This window comes from Suricata suricatta, chromosome X (genome assembly GCF_006229205.1).
Source record: "Suricata suricatta isolate VVHF042 chromosome X, meerkat_22Aug2017_6uvM2_HiC, whole genome shotgun sequence".
In the NCBI taxonomy this organism is placed as follows: domain Eukaryota; kingdom Metazoa; phylum Chordata; class Mammalia; order Carnivora; family Herpestidae; genus Suricata; species Suricata suricatta.
Window position 1 is genome coordinate 97870658 of NC_043717.1, and position 27284 is coordinate 97897941.

Here is a 27284-nt window from a genome sequence, read left to right on the forward strand (position 1 = left end):
TCTGTACAAATGATGTGGGCTACGTTTGTTACAAGACCTGCATACCATGTTACATAATTCAGGTCAAAAAGATGTCTGTGTGTGTGTGTGCGGGGTGTGCATTCAGCTGCAAATGGTAGGCACTGGTACCAATTTTATTTCCTTCTATAGGTGTGGTCCAATGACTTCTCCTGAGCACATGGGATCTGGCTAAAGAATTGGAATTTTTCTGGGTATGTTCAAGATCAAGTTGTCCATTTAGATTTTGTCCCCTAAATTGTGTCTGTCATCTATAACCCCAAAGAAAGAATGGGGTCTTTGGCAGTAGGAGGTCATCCGATAGAAAAAAGACAGTGTTAACAATCAGGAGATGAAGGTTCTAGTCCAGGTACTTTTCAAAACTGAGTAGCCTCACAGTATTTCTTTTCTCCGGGCCATGATTTCTTCATCTACAAAGCAAGGAGTTTGGCAGATCATCCCTAATAGGCCTTCCAATGAATACATTCCATTCTTCTATGGCGTGATGAGTTCGGGTCATATACAAAATCCTTCCCAGATGACAAATGCAGACTTTAATTGCTCACTTTAAATCATACTCTTTCTTGGAATCAATTTGAACACTTTGATTAACGCTAAAAAGATGTCTAAGCAATCTAGGGAAGTTATTTTCTTTGATTTGCAAAGTTCCAAGTACAATAATCTTGAAAAATAACCATCAAGGGTTTATGTGTAATTATGGAGTTCATTTCTGGTCACTGTTCCAATCCTATAAACTTTAACACAGGAGCATTTAGTGGAAAGGAGTTGATGATGCCATGTGTCCAGAAGAGTTAGTCATTTTCTTCCATATCGACCAAATTTGCGAGGAGTGATAATGCGTACTAATCACTTGCTCATCACATTCATAACACCCATCATGTACTGAGCAATCGCAAGATCTCTGTCAATGAGCTAACGACCACATATTCTACAGGTCACTATACCTCATTACCTCAAGTCGCTAGAGCACTGAGATGTAGATGTTACCATGCCTTTATTTGCAAACGCGTAAACTGAGATACGTAAGTTAAGACATTTGATGAAGGTGTCATAACCAGTAAGTTGCAGAGCCTGAATTCGAACGTAGGTCTCTCGGACTACAAAAGTTGAATGCTTTTATGTGTATGCTCTACACCTCAGTTGATCCCCACAACAACAGCGTGACACAGGCGAGGCGTTATAAACCTCACTGTATACATGAGAAAATCAAATCTTAAGTGTTTCCATGACTTATCTCAAATCACAAAGCTAGTAAGTAGTGGATCAAGGACCAGAGCGTGATGACGAGCATCCTTCTATGTGAGAGCCTCCACCTGCTTCTTTTATATTAAGCAACCATTTGGTTTTTTTTTTAACATTTATTTATTTTTTGAGAGATAGAGTGAGACAGCATGAGTGGGGAGAGTCAGAGAGAGAAGGAGACACAGAAGTGGAAGCAGGCTCCAGGCTCTGAGCAAGCTGTCAGCACAGAACCTGATGCAGGGCTTGAACCCACCAACTGTGATATCATGACCTGAGCCGAATCAGACGCTCAGCCGACTGAGCAACTCATGTGCCCTGAGCAACCATTTGTGAGAACAATTAAGAGAGTATGTCTATTGAGGCTATCGACCGTGAGAGTATTTTAAGCTTTGGAGCAGTGGTACCAGACAAATAGATTTAGGCCATAAACATAATTTATACAAGATAATGTGTTATCACTGGTTTTTGGTTTTTAAAATATTTATATTTCTTTTTTTAAAGTTTATTTATTTATTTTGAAAGAGAGAGGGAGAGAGTGCCTGCACAAGTGGGGGAGGGGCAGAGAGGGAAGGAGCGAGAGAATCCCAAGCAGGCTCTGCACTGGCAGCATGGAGTCTGACGTGGAGCTCAAACCCACGAAGCACGAGATCACAACCTGAGCCAAAATGAAGAGTCGGTCACTTAATGGACTGAGCCACCCTGGTTCCCCTGTTATACCCATTTTATCAAACAAGAAGTTTGGGGGGAACATAAACTTTATGGCCAGCATTCTTAGAGGATCGATGGGAATATAGGAGGTAGAGCATAATATCTATCCTCAAGGAGTTCATAATTCAGCTGGATCTTACTCTGCTCAGCCTGCTATATAAAACACTATAGACTAGGTGCTTACACAACAATTTCTTTTTTATGCTTCTGGAGCCTGGGAAATAAAGATCGAGGTGCAGGCAGATTTGGTGTCTGCTCGCATGGCCTTTGTTTGGTTCATGTTCCTGGAGATCTCTTTAACCCTCTCTCTCTCTTTCTTCCTCCTCCTCCTCTTCTTCTTCTTCTTCTTCTTCTTCTTCTTCTTCTTCTTCTTCTTCTTCTTCTTCTTCTTCTCCTCCTCCTCCTCCTCCTCCTCCTCCTCCTCCTCCTCCTCCTCCTCCTCCTCCTCCTCCTCCTCCTCTTCCTCCTCCTCCTCCTCCTCGTTCTTCTTCTTCTTCTTCTTCTTCTTCTTCTTCTTCTTCTTCTTCTTCTTCTTCTTCTTCTTCTTCTCCGCCACCTCCTCCTCCTCTTTCTTCTTATTCTCATAAAGGGTGCAAATCAAATCACGAGGGTCCCTCATGTAAATCTAATTACCTCCCAAAGGGCCAACCTCCAAATACCTCACACTGGGGGCTAAGGCTTCAACACATGAACCTCAGGGAGGCACAAACATTTAGCCCATAACATTTTATACCTGGGCCCACAAAATTCATGTTCTTCTTGCAAGCAAAATGCGTTCATTCCATCCCAACAGTCCCCCGAATCTTAACTCATGCCAGCATCAGCCCTGACGTCTTAAATCCAGAGTGCCACGTACATCTCGTCTAAATCAGATGTGAGTGAGACTCAAGGTTGTATTCATCCCAAGACAAAATTCCTCTCCTGTTACAAGCCTGTGGAACTGGACAAGTTACGCTCTTCCAAAATACAGTGGTGGCACAGACATGGGATAGACGTTCACGTTCCAAAAGGGAAAAAGAAATGGGAAGGAAGCCTTGCTCCCTTGGGCTAAGTTCCATGCAAGTCCAAAACCTAGTAAGGCAAATTCCACGAGATCTTCAGGCTGGAGAATTATCCTCTTGGGTCCAATGCTCTGCCCTCCAAGCCCATGGGGAGGTAACATCACTCCCATGGGGCAGTGGGGCAGTGCCCACGCTGAGGCTCTCTACGGTGGCCTTGTACCCCTGAGGTACTGAACAGAGTCGTTGTAACCTGCCAACCTTTGAAACCTAGGAGGAACTAGCCCCATTCCCTGGCTTGTGGTGGGAATGGCCACCCTGATGATCTCTGGATCACCTTTGGGAACGTTCTTCCCGTTCTTCCCTTTTCTTAAAGGGAACAGGGGTGTGGGAAGGGCTGGGGGTCTCTTGAATTAGTCTTTCTTCTCTATCCCCATGACTATGACCTTAGTCCAGAACTGTGTCACTTCCCTCCTGGACTCCACCAGCCTATAGCCAGCATATTCTTTAAAAAAACGTCAATCTCAGATTCCTGCTCAAGGACCTGTGAGCCTACCCAGGATGAGGTACAAATTGCTTAGCTGGAATTTCTAGACCAGTCCCGTCTGATGGGAATATAAGGCAAACTACATATTAACTTTACATTTTCTAGCAGCCATATTTAAAATATTATTATGTTTTTTACTTATTTTTGAGAGACAGAGAGACAGCGTGGGCAGGGCAGGATCAGAGAGAGGGAGGCACAGAATGCGAAGCAGGCTGCAGGCTCCAGGATCTGAGCTAGCTGTCAGCACAGAGCGCGATGCGGGGCTCGAACCCACGAACTGTGAGATCATGACCTGAACTGAAGTTGGCTGTTTAACCGACTGAGCCACCCAGGCGCCCCTCTAGTGACCATATGTTAAACAGTAAAAAGAAACAGGGAAATTAGCGTTAATAGCGTGTATTCTGTTCTTTTTTCTCTTTTATGCCATGTCTTCCAAGTCCAGTGTGCATTCTACACGCCGTCTAGGCCATCCACACTTCAAGTACTGTGTAGTCACACAGTGATGACTGTTTTGCGCAGTGCAGATGTAAACTTTCCCGTTCTGCCAGTTGTCTTACTAATGTCCTTTTTCTGGGCCACAGTCCATTTTTGGAATCCACGCTGCATTTGGTGGTTGAAGGAGATCAGGCTATCATTTTGAGCTGAAGGCAACCGAGAATCAACACGTACAGGAAGGTTTCTCTGTCCTTCTTTTGTCTATCTAAAAGCAAGGCATTCATGTCCCTTTGGGAAGATGTCCCCCGATTCATCACCAGAGACAGAGACGTTGTCACTGAGATGAGTCTACATAAACAAACCTCACTCAAATAACCCTTATCTTCTGTTAATTTCTGTGTATATTTCCTAAGCATTTCCCCACAATTTTCCTAGGCACTAGAAGCTCAAAACTCCTTTCCATTGTTAAAAAGGGCATATAATGCCCATAGTCTAACTACTTCTTGAGTTTTACTTCCTTTCTGTGAACGTTCATGCATGTAAACTTTTACTAAATATTGTATAACTTTTTTTCTTCTAAATCTATGTTTTGTTAATTTAATTTACAGGCCTCAGGGATTGACTTTAAGAGGCTATAGGGAAACTTTTCCTCCTGTCATGTTTCCTTAGTCTCCTATTTGAGGCAGATCCATTAACTTCTGAATTAACTAAGGTAGTGTGAGTTGGTGTTTAGAGGTAGTTACGGACAAAGCCCTAGAGTACAGGTACGTGGGAAGAATCCGCATTAATAGCCTATAGAAGTTGGTACAGTCTATGCAAGTAAAAGTCCGTTAACTTTGTTACTAATACTGACTTTTTGGACATCTGTAATACATTTTAAGATGACATGTGTGTATAAATTGGGGATTGAGTACAACACTAATAAAATCAGATTACTGTTTTACCTGAAATAATCTTTTGAAATAGTGGAAATGACCAGGTTTGTGGTTACAAATATCATTTCTTTTCCTCTTCTCTGCCTCTTTTCCACTTTTGCCTTTCCTCCTTTCCGCTGTCCGCTGAATCTCCTCTCTTCCTGTTTTCATGATGTTGACCATTTGGCCATTTATTCAAATTTTATTGAGCACCTACTGTTTAGTCCTTACTCCGTCCTTTAGAAATAATGCTAACAGTGAGTGAAATCTCCTAGTTGTCTCATACTTTAAGTACATATTTACTAGGAAACTAAATCAAGCTCTGGATATTTTGGTTTGTGCAAACTCATGAAAGATGTTGCTATCATTTGATTTATATTTGCATTACAAACATTTATAGAAAACACTGTTGAGACTTAAGTAGCCATTTCTATGTTCCAGAACTATCCATATCTGTAGGTTTTTAAAATACCTCAAGCACAAGAATTAACTTAAATGTCAGGTCCTTGCCGACAGGGACGATTCCGTGAACTTTCTTTCAACTGCCTTTTTTTTCAAGGTAGGATGCTGACTTCACTCTGAGCTTTACCCTGGTCTCTGAAAAAACATTCAGTGGCAAAGAGTTGCTGTCAGTTAGCAGAAAATGACTTAAGATTTGCATTCTTTTACCAATGAAATAAATGAACGAAGTTTGCAATTGAAAAGGCAGTTTACAGCTTTTGTTGTTTTGGCCCCTAGAAATCCTATTATACTTCATGTGGCTCTAAGGAATGTGCAAACACATATTAATTAGATCAATGACATGTATCTGTATTTGAAACTGAATATTCAAACGTTCATTTCTATTTCACAAACCTGCCTCACCAGTACATTTAGACCCTGGTATATTTACCTGCTAAAGGCCATTTTCCCCTGCGTAGACCCTAAATGCGTTGAAACCCAAGCTGGAAGGTCAGCTATGTCCTGTTTTCTCCCAAAAATTATGCCCGCATTCAAAGGACTTTGGGGATAGATATTCCGCAAAAGCAGTTTGTTTTAATTAGAGGGGTGAGGTTGCCTGAAGGAATTTCACAAAATGTGATCAGACTGTGTGAAAAGAAAACAGCTGAGTCTCCCAAAACATCCTCACTCTTTTAATCCAGAGGAAACGCCCTGCCCCTGCGTGTGTACTGACGGTTCAGCCTTGATCACTTTCCCTGTGCTTTCACAAGCACCTCTGACCCCTATCAGTCTGATTCAAAGCTTGATTCGAAGCTTGATTTCAAATTAGCACAGATAAGGCGTTATAGGCAAGATTACAGAATATTTCAGTAAGCACTAAGTGACAAATCATATACTTTAAGGACATAATTACCTAGCCTGTTTTTCACTTCATATGCCTCTTGTATGGACAACAAATAGACCGGATTTGGATAAACATCACGTATTATCTATTCAACCGACGAAAGTTGGGAATTTGTCATGTTTCATTACGGTTCTTTTGGATTTCAAATTCACGTTTTCCTTTCTGAAGTAGAAAGGAAACTGCGGGGAAGTTTTCTAATGGTCATTTTCATCTGTCTCCTGGAAAACTCCAGAATAATAAATCTGACTCGTAACTGTAGCATATTTTCCTGTGCAAAATGGAGTGGGGAAATGTGATGTAAAGAAAAAAAAAGTAGAGCAACAGCGGGCATAATGCATCTTTAAAAGAATTTCAAGGTAGATGTCATTGGTGAATGTATGTTTGAATGTCACAGCGGAAAAACTGTCTCAGGAGTAAATACCAAAATAAAACAGTGCCCCATTTGATGGATAAGCTGCACTGAAAACAGTTACGATAAAGCCTATAAATATATGTGTTTAACTATCGCCTATAGGGTTATTTTAGTTAGAATGATTGTACACATTCAATCAGAAATAATAAAATTATATTGCAAAAGAATCCCATTGAACCGTTTTTGTAGGGTTTTTTTCCCCCCCTCTGGGAAAGAAATTGCATTCCCAGCTGTTTCTCAACTCTTGTAATTTAAAGAAGTAAACCCTTTGTTCTTAAAACTTACTTCTCGTTCCTTCTAATTCTGTTGATGGACATCCATTTCTACTGCCTTATTTTATGTTAATATCTAACAAAGGAACGCCGTTAGCCTCCTGCTAGTAAAGGCCCCGCCTCCTTTGTTGGGGGGGACGGGGGTTCTTTTCTGGCCTTTTACTTTACAGAAGACTTTACACTTCCTCTCTCCACATCCAGTCAAGAAGAGAATTTCTGCCTGAGCTAAACATTCCTAGGAAAAGGCTATAGCCCCCAAGTGTGGAAGGTGGTTCGAAACTGTCAATTCCCTTTTGTTATTCACTCAAATGGAATTATGAAATGTTCCTGGCTTTGAAGGGCAGAACGCGGTTCTCCGCAGCAAATGCAAATGCATTAGGTGTGCCCAGGTAATTTGAAATGCTCATGCTGGCATCCTTTCTGCATGAGTAAAGCTGTTTAATTAATGCATTTTCCCCTTCCTTCTGATTAGTTGATTCTGATTTTCTTTGAATAAATTAGACTCTCTGTAATATGCTTCCTATAGCTTCTTGGGCTAACCCAAGGCCTGATACCTCCCACCAGGAGGGCAGAATGCAAAGAAATGAAATGATTCCTCTGCATATTTCTCACAGAGATTTTTCTCCTATACAAAAGCCTCTGATTTTCCTCGTAACGTGGCTTGGGTGAGTGATGTGTTCGAAGAGAGTCTTGGGGTTTCTGTTGATGTTGCTCATGGGTTACAGGCCTTCCAACTCGAATCCCGGAAATGGGTGGTGGTTCCTTTCGTTTGGTTTCGCTGAAATCCCCTGGAGGAAGCAGTGAGGTAGGAAAGAAGTGGCGGAAACATTTTCTCTAACACCGGTGCTCACGCTAACTGTCACTGGTTAGTGGCGCAGGAAGTTGACATTTTACCGTAGGTGCCGCATTTTTCTAAAGGAACCCTTTGATTTGTGAAAAGAATGTATTTGTATCGGAAAGGCAGAGTGAGGGCGCCCAGGTGGCTCAGTCAATTGAGCATTGGACTCTTGATTTCGGCTGCAGGTCATGATCTCGAGGTTCGTGGGTTCAAGCCCCACATGGGGAACGGAGCTGACAGCGCAGAGCCCGCCTGGGGTTCTCTCTCTCCTGCTCTCTTTGTACCCCCTCCGCTGAGCTCTCTCTCTTTCTCTCTCTCTCTCTCTTAAAATAAACGTAAAACAAAACAAAACAAAGGCAGAGTGACATGATAGAAAGGAGGCTAGATTTGGATTCCAGAAGGATTGTGTTTGAAGCCCTAACTGCCACTAGCCAGTTTCTGTAAAATCAGGGTCTTGTAGTGAACATCAATCTGTCAGGTGGGACCCTCCCAGCGTTTGTGTATCCCTTTTCTCTACATACTTGACACTTGTCAGGAGTCCTTTAGATCCATTTTTTTAAATTATTTAACAGAGACTCTTTGACTTCATTTTTTCAAATTTATTAATTTTGAGAGAGAAAGAGAGCACACTCGAGTTGGGGAAGGGGGCGCAGAGAGAGGGGGAGAGAGAGAATTCCAAGCAGGTTCTGTGCTGCCAGCACAGAGCCTGACACGGGGCTCGAACTCATGAACCATGAGATAATGCCCTGAGCCGAAGTTGGACGCTTAAGGGACTGAGTGCCTCACCAGTGCCCCTTGACTTCATTTTTAAGATTCTTGTCAATGGACATTGAAAGTGAATGCCAACACTACTGCTATAATCACATTGTCTATTTTTTAAAATTAATATCTTCACTGTTCCTCCATTGTTCACTTAATAAATCTAGTACCTCCACCTCAGGGCTAGTTGAGATAGCTGATTTGCAGACATAGATATAGCGCACTTCATACCCTGCTCGTGTTCTTAGAAGTTATGTATGGTTAAGAATTGGTCAAGAGAGGAATCATATTCCACGCTGACCCTTATAGTTATGCTAAGATCCTTTATGTCATAAATAGGTTTCTTACCACTCAAAGTATTTAATGAGCTAAATGTGGTCGTGTTTAAAGTAGGCCAGTTAGGGGCACCTGGGGGCTCAGTCGGTTGAGCACCTGATTCTTGATTTCGGCTCAGGTCATGATTTCACAATTCATGAGATCGAGCCCCACATGGGGCTCTGCGCTGACAGTGCAGAGACTGCTTGGGATTCCCTTTCTCCCTCTCTGCCCCTCCCCTCAATCAAAATAAATAAATAAACTTCAAAAGATAAAGTAGATCAGTTTAAGTAGACAACCCTTAATTTTACAGTGCACGTCCAGCTTTTTTCTTTGTAAATTACTTTTTCGGAATAATTTCAAAGTCACAGGAAAGTTAGAAGACTAGTACAAAGAACTTCCTGTACTTTTCACTCAGATTTCCTAACTATTCCCCTTTGCTTTATCAGTAGCTCCTTAAATAAATATACATTTTATTATTTTTCCGAACCAAAGGAGGGTAAGTTGCAAACATGATGCCCACTGCCCTTAAATATTTCAGTGTGTATTTCCTAGAAGTCAAGGACACTCTCCTCATATAATCATAGTGCTACCGTCAAAACCGGGAAATTAACATTTATACAATAAACATCTCACCCCAGGAGTCTGTTAGAATTTGACCAATGGTCCAGTGATGGCCTTTGTAGCTTAGTTAGGATCACGTTTTGTTATCAGCTGTCACAGCTCTCGAATTGTCTTCAGTCTGGAAGAGTCTCAGTTTTTCCTTATCTTTTATGACCTACACAGTTTAGAGTACAGTTCAGTTGTTTTCTAAACTGTTCCTCAGTTTGTGTCTGTCTGATATTTATTTATAAGTAGATTCAATTATGAATTCTTTGGCAAAAACATCACAGAAGTAAAGTGGTTTTGTCAGCGAACCTATCAGGAGGCACATTCAATCATCCCTCCACTAGTGACATTAACTTTCATCACTGGTTAAGGTGGCATCTGCCAGAGTTCTCCCTTGAAAAGTTACTATTTTCCTTGTGTTATAAATAAGTGTTTTGCGGGGAGGCGCTTTGAGACTATGCAAATATTCTGTTCCAATGGTAATTTTCTTTTTTTAATTAAAAATTTTAAGTCTATTTTGAGAGAGAGAGAGAGAGAGAGAACGAGCAGGGGAGGGGCAGGAGCAGGGAGGGAGAAAGAGAATCCCAAGCAGGCCCCACACTGCCTGCGCAGAGCCCAATGTGGGGCTCAAACCCACAAACCACAAGATCATGACCTGAGCCGAAATCAACAGTCGGACCCTCAACCGACTTAGCTGCCCAGGTGCCCCTATTAACTTTTTTATGTTTATTTATTTTTGAAGACAGAGAGAAAGAGAGAGAACATGGGGGTGGGGTGAGAGAGAGGGAGACAGAGGATCTGAGGCGGGCTCTGCACTGACAGCAGTGATCTCGATGCAGAGCTCTAAACTCACAAACCAGGGGATCGTGACCTGAGCTGAAGGTGGACGTTTAATTGACTGAGTCACCCAGGCGCCCTTCCAATGGCCATTTTCTAATTCTATCGTTTTTTTCTGTATTTACTAGCTGGCATTCTACTACAAGAAACAGCTTTTCTTTTTGCCCTATTTATTTGTAAAAATATGCTCTCATGAATTTCTGATTTTTATAAAATGGGTTCAGTAATATGTTACTGTCATTATTTATTTTGATAGTCAAATTACCTCAGATTGGTTAATGGGAGCCACTTGAAGTTGGCTTCTGTGTCCTTTTGCCACGCCCATATCATTTTAGGGGACGCTTTCTTACTTGCTGGCAAAACAAAACATCCCTGACTTATCTTGTGTTTTTCTCATTCCTACCTCTCCAGCCATTTCTCTGCATTTATTAGAGAGTGCTGTTTAAAGCACCCAGATCTGGGAACAAGGTGTGCTAACTGCTGCTGGGGTGTTAATGTTTCTAGACCCTCTTAGTGGACAGAGCTAGGAAATTAAAAAAAAAAATTGTCTTCCCTCTCAGTGGACAGAGATAGGAAATTTTTTAAAAATTGTTTTAATGCTTATTTATTTTTGAGCAAGAGAGAGACAGAGTGTGAACAGGAGAGGGGAAGAGAAAGAGAGGAGGGAGACACAACATCCAAAGCAGGCTCCAGGCTCCGAGCTGTTCGCACAGAGCCCTACGCAGGGCTCGAACTCACAAATCGTGAGATCGTGACCTGAGCCGAAGTCAGACGCTTAACTCACTGAGCTACCCAGGTGCCCCGAGATAGGAAATGTTATATATACAATAATCATTATGGATTTACTATAAAGCACATTAGGTGTAAGCTTCAGGGCTCATGATTTACATGGTCCTTTCTAAGGCAATGTGTTCACGTGGTGTTAGGTTTCGGCAAGATTTAAAAAGGGTTAAGAGATGACTCTTTCCATCTTGATTTCATCTCCATCATACTTTTCTTCTTGTAGAGTGGCATTTGAGTGGCTGCAGACATTTTGTGGATCAGGCTAAGGGAAAGTAGAATCGGGGATCCATTTTTTAAAAACCACTTTATTATCATATAAAAAGTTACATATATTTAATGTGTACAAGTTGATGAGTTTGGAGATAAGTTAGTGCCTTTGAAACCATCACCGCAGTCTATGCCATAAACATATTCATCAGCTCCGAAAGGTTACCCCCTCTCTTTCTTCTTCTGCTTCTTTTTCTTCTGCTTCCTTTCCTTTCCTTCCTTCCTTCCTTCCTTCCTTCCTTCCTTCCTTCCTTCCTTCCTTCCTTCCTTCCTTCCTTCCTTCTCTCTTCTTCTCCTCCTCCTCTTCCTCCTCCTTCTTATCATGGTAAAAACACTTAACATGGGGCACCTGGGTGGCTCAGTTAGTTAAGTGTCTGGGTTTTGGTTTCAGTTCAGGTCATGATCTCATGGTTCACGAGTTCAACACCCATGTCACGCTCTGCCACTGATGGTGTGGAGCCTCCTTGGGATTCCCTCTCTCCCTCTCTCTCTGCTCCTTGCCCACTTGCTCTGTCTCTGTCTCTCTCAAAATAAATAAATAAATTTTTTTTAAAAATTGAAAAGAAGAAATTGTATTGTGTTAGAAAAACAATAAAAGCTTTGGCGCTCCTGGGTGGCTCAGTCCGTTGAGCATCCGACTTTGGCTCACGGTCATGATCTCACAGTTCATGGGTTCGAGCCCTGCATCGGGCTCTGTGCTGATGACTCAGAGCCTGGAGCCTGCTTCGGATTCCATGTCTCCTTTTCTCTCTGCCCTTCCCCCGCTCACATTCTCTGTCTCTTTCAGAATAAATAAACTTTAAAAAAATCATTTCAGAAAAACACTTAACATCTATCTTAGCGAGTGATTCAGTACGCTTTTGTTAACTATAGACTCTGTGCTGTACAGTAATCTCTAGGATCTATTTGTATGATTGAAACTTTGCAGAAGAGGAGATACATTTAGTTGGGGATTAACAGAATGTATTTATGCTGTTTCCAGTTAACTGCGGGTGTAATTACGTTATCGCTACCCGTCAGGGGGTAGGAATGACTTCCACCACTTCTTACTGAGCCTTCTTATCTGACCCCATGACATGGAAAGGCAGGCCCAAAGTCATATCCCAGTATGAATGTGTCCTGTGCTGTATGCGGTTAATGTGGGAGAAACAAGGCGGAAATCTATAGAACCAGAAGCTGGTCTTTAGAGAGTTCTTCCAAATCTTACAGTCGTATATGAGAGAAACTCCATAGAGGTTTCCTCCTACTTTCACTCAAGAACTTCAAGTTTATATGCTGTTAATACAGAAGAACTGTGATAATTGAAAGAAACTTTGCTAAACGACCAGTAATACTGAAAACAAATTTTGATCAATCATGCTAGAGGAAAGCTTAAATTATCTATTTTCTGTATGGAGGTTTATGTTACAAAATCACTGCCATATGAAGAGACGATCAAAGCGTGTGCAGCTTAGAAAATGGGAAAATGTTTTAATATGTGTCAAGGGGTTGATTAATATAAATATTATGTTATTTTTATGCATTTTCTAATGTTTGTGCTATTCCAGTTTTTTTTTTCACTTTAACAGTTTTTGTTTAAAGCTGTATTTAAGGCCACTTTATTTCTTCATCTTTTCAATTGTTTCTTCTTTTTCTTTCCTATTTGGCAAGATTTGGCTTTATGTTCAAGGATCTTTTTGCTGCCTTTGTCCAATTTTAGTCTAGTGATAATCACCTTGCGGGGGTGAATGCCCACGTGGACAGGTGCACTGGTCACCTTCTCTCGCTGCACTCGTTCAGCGTAGATGATGTATTTCTTCCTGTGGACCTGGACCACGTTGCCAATTTGGTGACCTTTATAGTGTCCGAGCACAATGTGTACTTCATCATCCTCTCGGATGGGCATGGATCGAACGTTGTACTTCTGTCTCAGCTCTTTGGAAAGACGGGAAGACAGAATCCTCCTGCGAATGTGGCAGGAGGTATTGAAATGCCTTTTATGGCTCTTGCTCTGGTCAGAAGCCGCAGAGGGATTGAACTTCAACTTGGCCACTGGTGCTTTGGTGATGGTTGCAAAAGGGAAGAGATCTACATGCTACTTCGATTCCAGCTTTTGAAAATTTGTGACTCTTTAGGATATCTACATTCTTTACAATTTTTTTTCATGTTTACTTATTTTTGAGAGAGAGAGTGCACAAGCAGGGGAGGGGCAGAGAGAGAGAGGGAGACACAGAATCTGAAGCAGGCTTCAGGCTCAGAGCCTTCAGCACAGAGTCTGACTCAGGGCCTGAACTCACGAACCGTGAGATCATGACCTGAGCTGAAGTCGGACGCTTAACCTACTGAGCCACCTTAGTGCCTCTAGGATGTCTAAATTCTAAACAAATATTCATTTTGTTACCTGATTTGTGTTTACTTTTTTTGGTATTCTTTTTCTGAAAGATAGTCCTACAAATTGCGTATCATTTAAGACCTAGGAAACCAGGATCCACGTGTGACAATGTGGCACATGGCGGGTGCTCAATAGATATTTATTGAGAGACTGGATGCAGGGACGTGTGAATAGAACATATTTGGACTTAGTTTTCCTGGGCACAGAGGGCACTGGGGGGGGATTTGCAACTGGTTCAGGGTGGTGGCAAGTAGGGAAAAAGAGAATCTGGACTTGAGGCCTCTGGTGGGTACGGAAATGTGCCAAAGTAGTCATTGTCTCCTCTGACCTGGTTAGGAGACGGAGGACCTGTGGTCTGAGTGAGCTGAGGACTGGGCAATGATTTGCAGGGACATACAGGGAGGGAATCCATACTCTGGATTCATTGTCTCCTCCTGGGTATTATCTCTACCTTTGGTAATGCGGTTTCTGGCAGCAAAATACAGGTCTGGCACATAGCTTCCTCGTTAATAGAGTTATTACTGTCTGACTCTTTCCAAATAGGAAATTACACTAAAAGGACATCCATTTCGAGTTATTTGCAGTCCCGGTAGAGAAAAATAAAGCCCCCCCCCCAAATTTTTGCACTCTTTTGAGATCACAGAGACAAGAGAAAAGCTAGTGACAATTTGGAAAATAGGACTCCTAAGTCATTGTCTTTTTTCACTCGCAATTAGACCATGCCTCTGATAATATTGAAATCAAATACTAATTTTATTTGGGTTTTGATTTTTTTCAAAGTCAGTCAGGTTTTCCCAGGTGGATTTTTCACAGGATTTAAAGTCTTCCAAGGAAAAACAATAGCAAAAATTTAGGCAAAAGCCTCGTGACTTCATTGCTAATCACTTAATCTATTTTTCAAATATTCATAAATGTGTGGTTCTCCATAATCAATCCCTATCCAGATATCCTGAAAACAAGGAAAATGTGATTTTCCACAGAAGGTGAAATGGAAGGTTGTACAGGATAAGACATTACATTTCACTAACTGATTATGATTTCTGCCTAAGATGAATGTAGAAAGTGACTATATATGTATTACTCAATGTACTCTTGGGTTATCAGTCACTGTGCATTTTTTAAACTACAAACGTGCCTCTTCAGGATAACTGGAATCAAATAACGAACCCAGATACCTCCCTTTTACATTCAAAATATTTAGAAGTGAGAAGATGATCTAACAATATTGGGGACAAGTTCGATACAAGAAACGTCACCCTGCAGCCTAGAACTAATATTTTCACCTTTGTCTGTTATCTTTGGAGACTTTTGATTCATAGGCGTGAGTTTCTATATCATTGCCACCATTAAGTAACTACTATTTTATAGTCTGAATTTTTCATTTAGCATTCCGAGTTAAACATACATGATTCCATATGGCCGCAGTCTTCAAAATGATCATATTAACGGCTGTGTAACCTCCCAGTGAGTAAATGTATCCGACTATATTCAGTCATTCTCGTATTGTGGTGAGTGGTAGGTAATGTGAGCTGTCCCTGGGGGGAAAGAGCAGAGGAGGGTGGGAAAGGAAACACTGAATGTAGGGAGAAAATTATTATATTACTACTTGAATCAACTCCCCTCTATTATAAAAGTAATACATGGTAATTATGGGGAAACTAGGAAATCGCAGGGTATCTTAATAGGAAAATAAAAACTACCTGTAATGTGGCTACTTGGTGTCATCTGAACTCCAACAGCAAGAATAGCCGAGTCCTGATTTCCTGAGAGCTTATATATTTTGGACCATCACATAATATCACTCTTTTCAGCTTTTTCCTTTTCTCAGCAAGCTTGCAAGTCACAGGAGGGAAAAACCAATCTTGTCATTTTTTGGACATCTTTCATTTGGACCCCAAACAATGTCATCCAGCCTCATCTCCCAGTGTTTGGAAGGGGGGTTGAATATGCCTAGAAATTGCAACCACTTCCAAAGCATGAATGTTTGCTAACCGTTGAGAGGAATTAAAAAGGAAAATGGAAAGCCATGAAAATTCTTGGTAGGGGGTAAGGGCATTAATTCCAAAAGAAACATTTTTAAAAGGTAAGACTACTGGATTTATAGTCAGAATGAGTGCAGCTTGCCAGAGGGACTCAGCTGAAGAGGACAGTTATGTCGTGAGTGGTTGAGTTGTGGAATGTACTGAATGAGCAAAACGTACCTTTCAGCCTTTCTTTTTTTTTTAAGCTTATTTACTTATTTTGAAAGAGACAGAGAGAGTACAAGCGGGGTGGGGGGCGTCGAGGGCAGAGAGAGAGGGAGGCGGGGAGAGGGAATGCCAAGCAGGCTCTGTGCTGGCAGTGCATGTGGAGCTCGAACTCACGAACCATGAGATCATGACCTGAGGTGAAACCAAGACTTGGAGACTTAACTTTCTGAGCCACCCAGGTGCTCCAAACCTTACCCTTCATCCTTTCAATGCAACTCTCCTCTTCAGGGTGGGCAGAGAATCCATAGAAACTGTTGGCATTCAGGTGGAACACGTCTTCACGGTGGGTGGCCATCTTGCTCAGTGCAGGGCAGTTACCCTGGCCTCTGTCCACTAAAGCCAGAGGTGTCCCTCATTCTGACAAACAAAAATGCCCTCTCTCTGTTTCTAAGTTTTTTATGTTTACTTATTTTTGAGACAGAGCATGAGTGGGGAAGGGGCAGAGACAGAGAGGGAGACAGAATCTGAAACAGGTCCTAGGCTCTGAGCTGTCAGCACAGAGCCCAATGTGGGGCTTGAACTCGGGAACCGGGAACAGTGAGATCATGACCTGAGCTGAAGATTGACGCTTAAGCAATGGAGACACCCAGGCGCCCCTCTCCATTTATACAAGTCCCCTCGGGATAGGTGGGTTCAGATTCTTCAGTTGAGGATTACAGCTTTGGTTTCTAAAGTACTAGACATTGACCTTGAGGGGCGGCTGCAAGTGGAACAGCTTCTAATCTTTCCAGCAAACAATCTCATCTACAGTAGAAGGATCATGGGAAACCACCATCTGATCATGAACGAAATACCTAGCCGAGCAAAGTCAGACAAAGTCATCACTGTATGAAGAATCAATGGAGATCTCATGCTTAGAAATAAGCACTAGAAAGCCCCTTACCTTAGACTGATGTCTTAACTTGTAATAATGCTCCATAATTCAGAAACCCCTCCAGTCCTGTCACTGTTTTAGTCCAGGTGGCATCCTTGTAAATTCAGAACGTTTATGATCGGACTTTTACAGATGAGGAAACTGGGACTCAGAAATCTTAAATAACCTGGCCATAGTCATACAGGCGGGAAGAGACAAAGCTGAGACTTAAGCTCGGGTCTTCAAATTCCTGGGCTATGCCTCACTTATCAGATAACTCCTCACCATACTGGTTCTGGACTCGATCTAGAAAATACAGAGAGAGGGCAGTGGATTAGGCATCAAGCTGAAAATAGAGGCAACAAAATATGGCTAGGGGCATGAGGACTATGAAGCCAAGAGAAGAAAAAAATGGGGAGCCAATTCTTTCGGTGCTTTAGCAATGGGAAGAGAATGCAAAGTGAGTCTTTTCCACTTTGAGTAATGCTGTGCTCAAAAGCAATGCAGTGGAACTGTCAAAACAAAGCAAAAATAAAACATAACCACCTCTGATATTCATAAAGTAGTTCTGGACAGAGAAGAGTCTTCAATGCTGATAAGGGACCAGAAGGAATTGGAGAAGCCTCCTTAGAATTCCTTCAAGGCCAGTAAGATGAGGACAGCTCTTGAACACATGAATCCCAGAGGTGGGAGAGATGCTTCTCGAAAACTGTAACGTCTCTCGAAGAGCTGCACCATCTGGAAAGTGGGTCTTGCCCACTGGAATATTACTTCTCTCTCCAGCTCCTTAGCTTCCCATTCTTTCCTACGGAATTTAGCCTGGAAGTTTAAAAAAATTTTTTAAGGTTTATTTATTTTTGAGAGAGAGAGACAGAGAGCGTGCATGCATGCACAAGTCTGGGAGGGGCAGAGAGAGTGGTGAACAGAGGATCCAAAGGAAGCAGGCTCTGCGCTGACGGCAGGGAGCCCGATGCAGGGCTCGAACTCACAAACTGTGGGATCATGGTGTGGGCCAAAATCAGATGCTCAACCGACTGAGCCACCCAGATGCCCCAAGCCTTGCACTTGAAAATTTCATATGTTTTTATTCCAATTTTTGCTGGGGCATTTTAATGTTTTCGCATGAACTTTTTCATTAGGTTCTTAAAATGTTATTTGTGGGGCGCCTGGGTGCCTCAGTCAGTTAAGCTTCCGACTTTTGCTTAGGTCATGATCTCACAGTTCATGGGGTCCAGCCTTGTGTCAAGCCCCACGTCAGGCCCACATCGAACTCTATGCTGACCCGGGCTGTGTGGAGACTGCTTGGGATTCTCTCTGTCTGTCTGTCTGTCTCTCTCTCTCTCAAAAATAAATTAATAAACATTTAAAATGTTATTAGTAATTATAAAACATTCCAGATATTCAAATGAAATATTTCAGACATCCATGCACTCCCCAGGATAAAACATGTTAATATTTTATCATATTTGCTTCTGATCAGTTTTTGAAAAGAAACAGAATGGCACAGACCTGTTTCCCTTCCCTTTCCTTCCCCAGAGGTAACCATCAATCCAGAAATCAATGTGCATCTCTACATACACCTGTGTCTCCACCAAACAGCAGAAGGTGGCCAACTTTTTCTGAAAAGGGCCAGAATATAGTTTATAGTTTAGATAGTTTAGATTTTGTGGGTCTCTGTCGAATATTCTCTGCCTTTTCTTTTTATTTTTTTTAACGTTTATTTTATCTTTCAAGAGGCAGAGAGTAAGAGGGGGAGGGGCAGAGAGAGAGGGAGACACAGAATCCGAAGCAGGATCTAGGCTTTGAGATGTCAGCACAGAGCCTGACACTGGGCTCGAACTCACAAACCACGAGATCAGGACCTGAGCCAAAGTCAAACACTTAACCAACTGAGCCACCTAGGTGCCCCATATTCTGGCTTTTTTTAAAACAACTCTTCAAAACTGTAAAAACCATTCTTGGGTCCTGGACATACAAAGACAGGCTGGAAACTGGATATGGCTGTTGGGGGGCGGGCAGGGTTCCTATCCCTAGATATTATTCCATCCCTGTGTGTTTTAACAATTTGTATGTAAATAGAATCATGCTCTTTGTATTCTTTCACAGCTTAGGGTTTTCCATTCAGTGTTATGTTTTTTTGAGATGCATACAAGTTTGCGTACCTTGATTTATCCCTTATATTTTAACGGGCTGAGTTGTATTTCATTGTATGAATAAACCAATTTCCTTTTCTGTCCCTCTGCCAAGGAACTATTAGATTGTTTCCCAGTTTTCTTCACAATAAACAGTGCTGCAGTGTAATTTTATTGACATGAACTCCTGCATAGTAACCTGTGGTTAGGAATGAAGGCTTCAGGAAGGTCTGGGTGGCTCAGTCAGTTAAGCATCTGACTCTTAATTTTGGGTCAGTTCATGATCTTGTGGCTCTTGAGACCAAGTCCTGTGACGGGCTTGTGCTGACAGCGTGGAGCCTGCTTGGGATTCTCTCTCACCCTCTCTCTCTGCCCCTCCTCTGCTCACGCTCTTTGTTGCTCTCAAAAATAGATAAATAAACTAAAAAAAAAAAAAAAAAAGGAATGAAGGCTCTGGAGTCAGTGCCTGTGTTCAAATTCCAGTGTTATTAGCTAGCTATTATCAACACACACAAGTGCCTTAATCTCTCTATGGCTCGGTTTTCCTTTTATGAAACAGAAATATCGACAGTACTTACCTCCTAGAGTCATTCGGAGCACTAACTAATTACAAAAATTCCCGGCACAAGATGTTTAGATGTTGTAATTTTAGAAATTACTGTTAGTCTAAAAATCTCAATTGTACCTGTGAATTTTATCATTGTATTTTTTTTAAAAAATGTGTGCCATCTCCCTATTTCCGATAAACGATTCCCCAGAGGTTTGTCTATGCTGTTGTTTCTGACACCTCCGGGTCTCATTTGTCTCGTCAGTTTGGATGTCGTAGCTCGTGGAGAATGGGTCACCTAGAGCTTCTATCCCCATTGGTAGAGGTCAGCGAAGGAAACGGAAACCGCTTTGGATGTGTTAAGCATATGTGAATCAATTTCTACAGGGAATTGGGTGCTTAGAACGACTCTAGAAGGGGTGGAGGCTCTTGTTCAAATCTGGGTTTCTCAGAATGACTCCACCAACAGGCCTACGGGGGGAGTCCCCCGCTCTGCCACGGTCAAGAACACGGAGAGGAGGGGAGCTGCCACTGTAAGTACAGAGTTCACCAAGTCACGGCTCCCGTTGTGATATAGAGAACAGAAAGTCATTTTTTGTTAAGTTTATTTATTTATTTATTTAGAGAGAGAGAGGCAGAAAGCGCAAACTGGGGAGGGGCAGAGAGAGAGAGGAAGAGAGAGAATCCCAAGCAGGCTCCGTGATGCCAGTGCAGAGCCTGATGCGGGGCCCAAATCCATGAACGGCAGAATCATGACCTGACACTAAGACGCTTAACCAATTGAGACCCCCACCCCAGCACCCCGAGAACAGACAGTGTTGGTCGTGACACTTTTACTGTTGTGTCTGCTGTCTCTCGGCCCCTATGACATTGGCCACTGGACAGGAGGTGGCCAAATCTTGCCAGTGTCTTATGGTGGCCGTTGCAGGTGAGCTTGAGAAAAATGTGTCTTCTGCTATTGTTGGGTGACGAATTCTATAGATGTCCATGATCCACAGGGGACTGGTGGTGTTGCTGGGTTCAACAAAGTCCCTACTGGTTTTCTGCCTGCTGCATCCATGCACTTGGGAGAGTGGGGCCTTGACGTCTCCAGCTGCATGTTTCTCTTTACAGTCCTGTTAGTTTACTGCGTCCCCTATTTGTCACTTTGCTGGAAGGGCATGAACACTTCGGGACTGTTCTCTTCTTGGAGAAGTAAGCTGTTTTGTCATTATAGGCTATTGTCTGCAATTATTCTAGCTAGAAGATTTTATTTTTAAGTAATCTCTACACCCATTGTGGGGCTTGAACTCATGATCCCAAGATCACGAGCCCTTCAGACTCAACCAGTAGGTGCCTCATTCTTTTTTTTTAAGTTCTACATCTAAGGTGAGGCTTGAACTCATGACCCTGAGATCAACAGATGCTTGCATGCTCCACTGACTGAGACAACCAAGTGCTCCATACTCTTGCTTTCTTTATTTCCTTTTTAAAAAGATTTTTTAAAAGTAATCTCTACACCCAATGTGGGGCTCCAACTCACAACCCCAAGATCAAGAGTCACATGCTTCACCGACTGAGCCGGCCAGGTGGCTCTCCTGCTTTCTTTTGATTAGTGTCAGCATGATCTATTACTCTCCCCATCCCTTTAGTTTTAATCTATGTGTGTCTATGTATTTAGAATGAGTTTCCTGTAGACAGTGTATAGCCGGGTAGTCATTTTTGATTTTTATCAACTCCCATTCTTTTTCTGCCTTTTATGCCTTTAACTGAACGTTTTGCATGATTCCATTTTCTCTCCTTGCTTGGCGTATCAGTTACATTTTAATTTTTTTTAACCTTTCGGGCACCTGGATGGCTTAGTCGGTTAGGTATCCGACTTCAGCTCAGGTCATGATCTCACGGTTCGTGGGTTCGAGCCCCGCATAGGGCTCTGTGCTGACTGCTAACTCAGACCCTGGGTCCTGCTTTGGATTCTGTCTTTCCCTCTCTCTCTGTCCCTCCCCGGTTCATGCTCTGTCTCTCTCTGTCTCTCAAAAATAAATAAGGGCGCCTGGATGGCTCAGTTGGTTAAGTGGCCGGCTTCGGTTCAGGTCATGATTTCACGGTTTGTGGGTTCGAGCTCCATGTAGGGCTCTGTGCTGACAGCTAGCTCAGAGCCTGGAGCCTGTTTCAGATTCTGTGTCTCCCTCTCTCTCTGACCCTCCCCTGCTCACACCGCCTCTCTCTGTCTCTCAAAAATAAATTAAAAACATTAAAAAAATAAATGTATACAAACAATTAAAAAGAATGTGAATAAGGCTATGTTAGACCATCTAGCCCCAATTGAGCCAGCCTAGATCAAAGATCCTGTCCAGCTGACCAATATAATTATGAGAAATAATGTTTGCTCTTTTAAGTGACTGTTGTGGATTGAATTTTGTCCCCTAAAACAATATATTGAAGTCCTAACTCCTGGTATCTGTGAATGTGACCTCTTTTGAAAATAGAGTTTTGTAAATATAATTAAGATGTAAGTTACAATGAGGTCATATGGGAGTAGGGTGGGGCCTTAATCCAATATGCCTCGTGTTCCTGTAAGAAGAGAAGAAACACAGAGACAGACACACAGGGAGAACGCCATGTGAATATGGAGACAGAGATTGGAGTGATGCTTCCACAAGCCAAGGAAGGGCAAGGATTCCTGGCCTTCACCAAAAGCTAAGAGATAGACATACAACCCTAGATTCACCCCTAGAGCCTTCAGAAAGAGTGTGGCCTTGCTGATGCCTTGATTTCAGACTTCTAACCTCCAGAACTGTGAGAAAAGAGATTTCTGTTGTTTTAAGCTGCCCAGTTTGTGGTAGTATAAGACAACAGCCCGAGGAAATTAATGCAGCCATTAAATTTGGGATTGATTTGTTCTATAGTAAAAACTAACTGATATACTTAACCTGCTCATTCATGCAACAATGGACCAGGATCAAGTGCCTTCCCAGAGAAAAGTTACAGTATGAGACAATCCTCTATTAGAAGGTTGGCTCTAAAAGGGGAAGGAAGAAGGCTCTGGGCCTAGCATACCTAGTTTATTCTCGCCAGATTTATTAAACAAGTAAGTCAGTCCATCTATCATATAGTTTGGTCTGTGAAGAGATGGACAGGATTTAGGAATGTCACACTAATTGAATTCCTCCCTATGGAAGAAAGCAATCAGGAATTGAGAAGAAGCATCCTACGTAACAGGTGTTGTACACAGAATAGATGAAAAACAGAATTATTACTACTAAGATTTATAAAGAAAAACTGGAACTCATCCAGGAAAATTGTGATCACCAGTGAGCATCACGCTTGCAGCTTGATGTAATGCTCTTCTTCAAATGGCTGCAACATTTTACTTTCCCATCAGCCAAGTATGGATACGCCAAATCCCAGGTCATGAAGATTCACCTTATGCTTTCTTCTAAGAGTTTTATCTCTTACATTTTTGATTGCTGATCCATTTGAGTTAATTTTTTTATATGGTGTGAGGTAGGGGTCCAACTTGATTCTTTTTTTTTTTTTTCAGTAAACCCTACCCCCAGTGTGGGGCTTAAACCCATGAGATCAAGAGTCGCATGCTTTACTGAAACTGAGGCAGCCAGGTGCCCCAACTTGATTCTTTTGTATTCATCATCAAAAGGATAAAAACATATACAGTATATCACTTGGGATCATATAGAAGAGTGAAGTATATTAATTGGGTTACCATTTAGGATGGTTTTGGATATGTTTTCAAATGCCCAAGGACACATCACAGTCTCTGTAGAAATCGCCTGTTATCCCCAAATTCCCAAATAAGCTGTTGCTATTGGAAATGACTTGAGAATGTGTGTATCTCCACCAGCCATTTATTAAAAAATTTAGTGAAAAACAATATCATTCTGTAATCTTTGTGCAAGTTAGCAATGACTTTGCCATCTCGATGGATCCCATCGTATGGTTGGCTGAGTCCCATAGCTTACTTAAAGATGATCTTTTAAATCCTATGATTAAGTGTTTTATTTACCTAAGGTCATGGGTCCCTTCCCCTTTATTTACTACTAGCAGGTCTGCCTGGGAAGTTCTCAGTCAGAGGGATGGTGTGGGTAGAAGACCAAGGATTTCTGGGGAGACACATGAGGGTCATTGTTCATCCAGCGATGAATGAGTATTTACTTGGGTACTTTTACATTTAATTTATTTGGGTATTTCTACATGTAAGGCACTGTGCAAGATGCTAAGATACACAAAGGCAGTGGGAACTTGTTTTTATTTTCAAGGAGTTGGCAGACCAGTTCAGAATATAAAACCTGTTGGTTTGTTTGTGTTTAATCCTTGTAGCACTAAGGTAAAAGTCATTAAGTGATGTAGGAGAGTTACAAAAAAATTGAAACCATCTACATAGCCTTCAGCAAGTAGAGTGACTGTACATCCTGGTTCTCCCTGGAAAATTCAAATCAACACACACTTCCCCTGTATGATAGTGTCCCCTTTCTCTGTATAAAGTGTCATGGTTTATATGGTAAAGTATATGGTCACTCATAAAAATAGGTGAACAGTCAAATGAATTAGAATGCTGAGTAGCCATATTATGGTTTCTTGGTAAAATAAAGTAGCGACAAAAAGCAATTGCATTTCTGTACACTAAAAATGAATAATCTGAAAAAGAAATTAAGAAGAGAATTCCATTAATAATATCAGAAACAATAAAGTTCTGAGGAATAAATTGAACCAAAGAAGACTTGAGAACTACAAAACATTACTGCAAAGAACTAAAGCAAACCTAAATGAATAGAAACACTCCCTGTGTTCATGGATTGGAAGACTAAGTGGTGGGATGACCGTGCCACCCAAGGTGGTCTACACATTGACTCTAACCCCTGTCACTCTTCTGACAGTTTTTTACAGAAATAGAAAAATCCATCCTAAAATGCATCTACAATTTCAAGGGACTCGGAGTAGCCAAAACATTTTTGAAAAAGAACAAAGTTAGAGGACTAGCACTTCCTGATTTCAAAGCATACTACAAAGCAACAATAAACAAAACACGGTGGGACCAGCATGAGCACAGATACACAAAGCAATGGAATAGAAAATAGAGCCCAGAAATAAGCCCTCCCCTGCATTCCCAATAGAACTTTGACAGTGTTGTCATGGCCATTCAATGGGGAAAGGACAGTCTTTTCAACAAATGGTGCTGGGAAAACTGGATGTCTACCTGTGAACAAGTAAATTTGGAACCTTACTTCACACCATATACAAAACTTGACTCAAAATGGATCAAAGATATAAATGTAAAAGCTAAAACTATAGACATTTAGAAGAATACATAGAGGTAACTCTTCATGTACTTAGATCTGGCAACTGATTCTTAGATATTACACCAAACGTATGAACAATAGAAGAAAAATTAGATAAATTGGATTTCATCAAAATTAAGTACTTTTGTCCATCAGAGAATACTATCAATGCAGTGAATAGAAAATCCATAAAATGGGGAGAAAGCATTTGTAAGTCAAATATACGATAAGGGATTAATGTGCAGAATGTGTAAAGAACTGCTACAACTCAACAACAAAGACCGAACAACTGGATTAAAAAATGGCCAAAGGACCTGAATAGACACTCCCCCAGGGAAGGTACACGAATGGCCAATACACACATGCATAGATGTTTAACATCATTAGTTATTAAGGAAATGCAAAGCAATACCACGAGGGATACCACGTCCCATTCATTATGATGGCTATTATTAAACTAATGGAAAATAACACGTATTGGAGAGGTTATGGAGAAATTAGAATCCCTGTGCATTGTTGGCAGGAAGGTAAAATCTTGTAGCTACTGTGGAATTCAAGAAAGGTGAATAGAGGCGTTCTACTCCTAGGTCTATATCGAAAAGAATTGAAAGCAGGTATGGCAGACACTTGTACATCTGTCTTCAGAGCACCATTATTCACAAGACCCAAAAGGTGGAAGCAATCCATATCGATCAATCGATAAATGGATATAGTCTGACTGATAATATTGGTGCAGTGTGGCAGACTGGCTGCTAACCTTGCTCGCTGCTGTCTCTCTCTCTTTTTTTTTAATAATAGTTTATTGTCAAATTGGTTTCCATATAACCCCCAGTGCTTCTCCCCACAAGTGCCCTCCACCATGACCTTCACCCCCTCCCTCCTTCCCCCTTCCCTTTCAGTCCATGGTTCATCTTCAGTATTCAGTAGTCTCTCTTGATCTGTGTCCCTCACTCTTCCCCGCTCTCTTTCCCCCTTCCTCTCCCCATGGTCCCCTGCCAGGTCTCTCCTGTTAGACCTATGAGTGCAAACATATGGTATCTATCCTTCTCTGACTGACTTATTTCACTTAGCATGACATCCTCAAGGTCCATCCACTTTTCTACAAATGGCCATATGTCATTCTTTCTCATTGCCATATAGTACTCCATTGTATATATATACCATATCTTCTTGATCCACTCATCAGTTGATGGACATTTAGGCTCTTTCCATGATTTGGCTATTGTAGAAAGTGCTGCTATGAACATTGGGGTACATGTGCTCCTATGCATCAGCACTTCTTTATCCCTTGGGTAAATCCCTAGCAGTGCTATTGCTGAGTCATAGGGGACTTCTACTGATAGTTTTTTGAGGAGTCTCCACACTGTTTTCCAGGCCAGCTGCACCAGTTTACATTGCCACCAACAGTGTAGGAGGGTGCCCGTCTCTCCACACCCTCGCCAGCATCTATAATCTTTTGATTTGTTCATTTTAAGGACTCTGACTGGTGTGAGGTGGTATCTCAGTGCAGTTTTGATTTGAATTTCCCTGATGCTGAGTGACACTGAGCATTGTTTCATGTGCCTGTTGGCCATCTGGATGTCCTCTTTGGAGAAGTGTCTATTCAGGTCTTCTGCCCATTTCTTCACTGGATCATTCATTTTTCGCGTATATAGTTTAGTGAGCTCCTTATATATTTTGGATACTAGCCCTTTATCTGATATGCCATTTGCCACTATCTTTTCCCATTCTGTTGGTTGCCTGTTGGTTTTTTTGATTGTTTCCTTTGCCTTGCTGTCTCTTATATTAGCCAGTGAAATCTTGGGTTGAGCTCACAGCAGAGGTTCAAGATATATTGGTTGATTGCAAAATTAAATTAAACCAATTTGGGATGATCTGCTGCTTTGTGTTTTCTTTTCCTCTTCTCCTTATAATCAATGTGTGGATAATTAACAAATTATTGCCAAAGTTAAAATTTCCATCTGCTCTCCATTTAATGAGAAATATGTTTCCTAAACTGGATCTCAGTCGTTTGTATTGAGTTAGTTCTTAAGAGCTCATTTCTGGTGATTCCTGGGTACATCAAGCCTAATGTATTTATAGCTTCAAATCGAGGAGGCATTTTATTTAATATTTAATATTTGGAGGACCTGATGCAATTTACAGACTTCTACATAAACAAAGTAAGAAAACTCAGGTTTAAACTAAATAGATGTGTCTTACAGAAATTAGAGTGTGAATTGAGCTGTTTCCAGGCAGCAAAGGCAAAAGAGGGAAAAGACTGGATTCTACCGTTTTCCTTATCTGACAAGAGCCATTTTATAAATTTATGGGCACATACAGGCTTTTCTTCCCCCTGAGGTTAAACTCAAGGGAATTTAGTTTGCCAGATATTTTATAAACCATTTTGAATAACAACAATATCTTCAATGATGGGTATTAAGTAGGATGGTTTTGGGGTGCCTGGGTGGCTCAGTTGGTTAAGTGGCAGACTTCAGCTCCGGTCATGATCTCATGGCTCGTGGGTTCGAGCCCCACATCAGGCTCTGTGCTGACAGCTCAGAGCCTGGAGCCTGCT

The 27284-nt window shown here is 41.7% G+C and overlaps 1 pseudogene; it reads right to left on the reverse strand.

Annotated features, from left to right (window-relative positions):
- Positions 1–12897: 12897 nt before the first annotated feature.
- Positions 12898–16214, reverse strand: LOC115283516 (annotated as a pseudogene).
- Between the last annotated feature and the right edge of the window lie 11070 nt (positions 16215–27284).